This window comes from Etheostoma spectabile, chromosome 12, assembly GCF_008692095.1.
Source record: "Etheostoma spectabile isolate EspeVRDwgs_2016 chromosome 12, UIUC_Espe_1.0, whole genome shotgun sequence".
NCBI classification, from domain to species: Eukaryota; Metazoa; Chordata; class Actinopteri; order Perciformes; family Percidae; genus Etheostoma; species Etheostoma spectabile.
The window spans coordinates 19,463,656-19,469,952 of record NC_045744.1 but is presented as its reverse complement, the minus strand read 5'-3'; positions in this window follow the sequence as shown (position 1 = coordinate 19,469,952).

Genomic DNA, 6,297 nt, shown 5'->3' with positions numbered 1-6,297 from the left:
ACAAAAAGTCTTATGTATGAAGACAATCATTTTGGGTTATTTGTTTATACTGTATATAAGCAAAAACAGTGCCACAACACCCAGGATTTGTAAGTATAGCCATTCCCCTTGATATCATGTATTCTAATCTAAAGAAAACAGAATGACATTGTACCTCATAATAGCAGTGTCACAACTGATACAAACACCAATCCACTACTTTTACCACTAGTACTGTAGGTACTAGTACTGAGCATTTGGGCAACTAAATGACAATACAACTTCACTCCAGATGTAGTGTAGAAAAGAAGTGACTAGTATTACAGAGTGCACCCCTATGGTTGGTTAATGCCTTCCCTAAAGAAATATTGTATTAAATTATTATTGGACATGGGATAATAGGACAGACATGTATTTTCAGAAAACATTAATGTTTGGTTAAACAACAATGAACATAGTGTAATTTTACATATGTTTATTTGAGACAAAGTGCAGAATTTTAAAATGAGTTGTTTAAGGAAGGAGCAGGTTGGGTCTCTCACACACACACACACACACACACACACACACACACACACACACGCAGATTGCACTCAAGGAGCTCGAGCAAAATCAAATTTTTACAGAGTATGATTAGCTGTGAAATTCATAAGAACCATTTTTCACGGTTTACTCAACAGTACAAGTATTTGTACACCGTTGAATCCTTCAAAAGACACAATATGTGTGTCTCCATTTCAGTCATAACAGCAGGTTCACTGCTTTTAGCAACACAGGTTGACTGTGGGCAACAATGCTGTCATGGTTAGCTCACCGAAACTCTACTGCTAAAGTTGCTGACTGGCTCAGCAACAGCTAATGTCCTCTAGCATACGTACAGGCTAACTATAGCCAGTTAGCTTTGTGTGTAACTTAAGAAAAACCCACCTATCTCTAGGAGCAAAGCTTAATATTCCATTCAATAAAATGATGGTACAAAAGGAACACTAACGTCACAGGTCTTATATTGACAACGTGGACGCAGATATATGAAACTCTGAAGGCACTAAATATTTACCAAGCAGACTAGGCTAACGCTGTTGCCCTAACGTTAGCATAGCATTAGCTAACTTTTTAAACTTCTGAAAAGCCGAACAATATCCCTGCCTAAACTGTGTTTCACTTTCCCTACAATATTATTGTAAACATAATAAAGACACCTGGACTTGGTCGAGACCAAAAGCCATATTTAACTTATGGCCAAAACCTAGACAAGTTCAAGTCCAAATACCAGCGAGTCCAAGACAAGTCTGAGACCACAGAAAAACAGTCTCGGGTCCGGACTCGAGTACTACAGCCCTGGCTAAATGACATGTAATGTAATGATCAAACAATATGCTCTGCTGCTGAGGTAACAAAACTTGTGAAATTATCCAACGATAATTTCACAAGTTTTGTTACCTCAGCAGCAGAGCAATACAGTATGCTGGTAGAAAGCCAGCTTGAAGTAGAATTTTTAAAACCAGCCCCCAGAGGCTGCAGCATGGTATTTTAAACTATAGGTACCCTGCAAAAAAATAGTTGTGGATTACCATAGATAAGGAAAAAGATGCACTCGAACCTACCTCTCATTTCTGGAGCTGTGGAGCCTTGTCCATGCATTGTTCTGCGCTCCAGTAGTGCATGTGTAATGAAAAAAAATGTGTGCAAACCCCAGCTCTCATAATAAAATCTGTGCCTGTGATGTGCTGATCTACAGTATCTGCAGAGAGTCATGCAGAACAGGCCTCAAAGACTAAAATGGCCGCCACCCTGACCTGTGGTGCAGTTTCTCTATTGATCACTAGAGTGCACTCATGACCCTTAAGATGTCAATACAGTTGTATGTAGCATTGCCATAAGATCTGTACTGTAAATAGGCCTATTAACAGTCTCAGCACACCCACACACACACACACATACACACACACACACACACACACACACACACACACACACACACACACACACACACACACACACACACACACACACAATTAGAGTGATAAGAGAAGGTTGAGTGTCAAATCCTATGCGGTATTAAAGGAATGAAGAATACAAATAGATGTAGCAAAAAGTTGTGTTCCTGTCAGTCTCTATCCCAGCCTGCCTTTTTGGGAGGATAAATGTACTTTTTGACATAGTATACTATGACTCTTCCCACTTTTTTTGACATGCTATAGTATGACTTTTTATATCATTTTTTTTAACTTACTATACTATGACTTTTTTATCACTTTTTTCGAAATAACTATTTTCACTATTTTTAAATTTTTTCCAGCATGCTATACTATGATTTTTTAATGATGTTTTATACAGTGACAGTTTTTGACATGCTATACTATGACTTTTTTGACATCCGGTACTATGACCATTTTACAAAAACATAAACTTTGTGACAGGTCAGCTAGCTGAGGTTTTTTTTGTTTGAAAAAATGTGCCAAAATCATGCCATGCTGCCACTATTTATACTATGACATTTTTAACATGCTATACTATTACTTTTTATCACTTTTTTCAACAAGCTATACTATTTGTTTTTAACACATTTTTCGACTTGCTATACTATGACATTTTTATCAGTTTTTTTTCGACATGCTATACCATTACTTTTTTATACTTTTTGGACATACTATAGCGTGACTTTTTCATCACTTGTTTCAACATACTATACTATGACATTTTTTCACTTTTCAACATGCTATACTATTTGTTTTTAACACTTTTTTCGACATGTTATACTATTTGTTTTTAACACATTTTTCGACGTGTTGTACTATGACTTTTTACGATTTTTTGACATACTGTAGTATGACTTTTTAATCACTTTTTCAACATACTATACTATGATTTTTTTTCAACATACTATACTATGATTTCTTTTTTCAACATACTATACTATGCCTTTTTGATTACTTTATTCAACATGCTCTACTTTTCAACTCGCTATACTATGGCATTTTTATCAGTTTTTTTTCAACATGCTATACCATTACTTTTTTATACTTTTTGGACATACTATAGCGTGACTTTTTTATCACTTGTTTTAACATACTATACTATGACTTTTTTAACATGCTTACTATGCCTTTTTATCACTTTTTTGACATACTAAACTATGACTTTTCTATCACTTTTTCAACATACTATATTATGCTATACTATACTATTCTATGGCTTTTTAAACATACTATACTATACTATACTATGACTTTTTTCAACATACTCTGCTATGACTTTCTCATCACTTTTTAAACATGCCATACTCTGACTTTTTGAACACTTTATTCAATATACTATACTTTGACCTTATAATCTCTTTTTTCGACATACTATACTATGACTTTTTATCACTTTTTATACAATGACTTTTTTGACATGCAATACTAAGACTTTTTTCACATAAGATAGGCTACTTTGACTTTTTTTACAAAAACATAAGTTTTATGTAAGGTCAGGTAGCTTAGAGTGATAAGGTTATGTTTGGATGACTGAAAGTTGGGTGTTCAAATATATGTTACAGTAAGTGTTGAGGTCCAATACACTAAGCAAAAGAGACAAATATGCAAAAAACGTTGAGTTTTGTGTGAGTTCAGATAGTGTCTTATAGTGTTTAGAGATTGATGGAGGACAGAGGGTTGAATCTTTGAATAGTATATTCTTCATTAAGCTCCAATCTAATAAGTGAAAGAGACAAATATGCCAAAAAATAAAACTTTGATAGCTGAGAATGATAAGAGAACAGTTGGAAGGCAGAATGTTGAGCAATGCAATCTAAAAGGGTGCAATGAGTGTAAAGACCTCTGTAACAGGAGTGAAGAATGCAAATAGATGTAGATAAACGTTGTGTGTCCCTGCCTGCTCTTTTGGATAACTGCATTTTTTGACATACTATATATACAATGACTCTTTTCTAACTTTTTTTTCAACATACTATGTTATGACTTTTTTGACTTGCTATACTGTGACTTTTTAATCACTTTTTCAACATACTATACTGGGACTTTTTTATCACTTTTTATAATATGACATTTTTTCAACATGCTATACTATACCTTTTTCATCACTATTTTCGACGTACTATCCTATGACTTTTAATGACTTTTTATACGACTTTTTTACAACTTTTTCCAACATACCATACTAAAACGTTTTTATCACTTTTTTGAGATGCTATGCTATTCGTTTTTAACACATTTTTTGACATGTTATACTATGACGTTTTATGATTTTGTTTCAACATACTATGCTATGACTTTTTATCACTATTTTCAACATACTATACTATGACTTTTTTATCACGTTTTTCCACATGCTATTCTGTAACTTATTATGATTTTTTGACATACTGTAGCATGACTTTTTAATCAGTTTTTTGACATACTATACTACTACTACTACTACTATAATACTTGCTATACTATGACTTTTATCACGTTTTTCAACATGCTATATATGCTTTGACTTTTTAAGCACTTGTTTTAAACATAATATAATTTGACTTTTTTATTATTTTTCATGCTATGACTTTTTTGAAATGCTATATTATTTTTTTTATCACATTTATCAACATGCTATACTATAACTTTCTAATCCATTTTTTTTTTTACATACTATGACTTTTTTTAACCAATTTTTATACTATGACTTTTTTGAACATGCTATGCTATGACTTTTTTGAACATGCTACACTAAAATGGTTTTTCACTATTTTTGACACACTATTCTATGACTTTTTTGGCTTGCTATACTACAACTTTTTTATCAAGTTTTTTGATTTGCTATACAAACTATGACTTTTTAATCACCTGTTTCAACATACTATACTATGCCTTTTTTATCATTTTTTTCGACATGCCAAATATACTATGGCATTTCAATCACTTGTTCTAACATACTATACTATGACTTTTTTATCACATTTTTCGAAATGCTATACTATTCCATTATTCGACATACTATGAATTTTTTATTTTTCACAATTTTTTAGACTATGACTTTTCTCGAAATGCTATGCTATGACATTTTCAACATGCTACACTATAACTTTTTCACTTTTTTGACATACTATACTATGACCTTTGATCACTTTTTTGACAATGACTTTTTTTCCACTATGACTTTTTTCATCATCTTTTTTGATATGCTATGTAATTATCCCACCTGTTTATTTATAAAGTGCTTGTTACTACGATTAACTGAAATAGCAACTTACCATTGAAAAAGCCTCAAAAAAGCCTAAACAATGAGTGGCATCCATGTATTGACCTCCCCGTGAGCCCCAGAAAGCATTTGTGAATGTGTGTATATATATATATATATATATATATATATATATATATATATATATATATATATATATATATATAAATATATATATGTTGAGTGGATAAATTTAAAAATGATGTATGTGTGTGTGTGTGTGTGTGTGTGTGTGTGTGTGTGTGTGTGTCCTGAGAGCGTTTACTCCTGCAGTTAGAGCTGTGAACTTGTGATCTGATTACTCATTTTACCACCAGGGGCCTCTCTCTATATGTTTATATCTGTCATTATGTCTGTCTGCTGTAAAGAAATAGTGGTGCAGATAGGCAAAACAGTTGAACCCTTGTCATTTCTCACTCTTTATTTTGCATCCTTCATCCCTTTCCCACTTGTTGCTATTTATACCGCTTCAGCTGCTTTCCAAGTCTTATTAGAAGATCTACATCTTTCATTCAGTAGGAGTTTTATACAACTTGTAAATTCTTTTTTTTGTTTTTGAAAATATTGAACACAGCTGATTGAGATTTCCTCATTTGACCCACCCATTTCACCAACTCATTCATTACTCTTTCACTTCATCCAAATTCCAAATTTAAGACGGCAATGCAGTTTAGCATCAGCTTTTACAAAAACTTTCATACCATGTTGGTGTCATTCAACTTTTTTGAGACATTCTTATCAATTAGAACTATTTCCACTTTTCCACATTTCCCTAAAACTTCCCCTCTTATCTCATCTTACACATTTTAACCACTAATTCAGTGTAGTGACAGTTTTTAAAACTTAAAATATTCCACTTTTGTTTGATACATTATTGGTATTGTTCAACATTTCAATGAAACTCATACTAATTAAACCCTTCCCAGTTTTCCAACTATTCTCACTACTTCTCCTTGTTCTTACACATTTATGCCAGCAATCCAGTTTAGCTTTAGCAATTTTGCTTTTTAGTATTCAAAAGCATTTTCTGTAGGAAATGCATTTTCTAGATGAGAATGCAGTTTCATTGTATGGGACGTAGATTTTAGGAGACAAGGT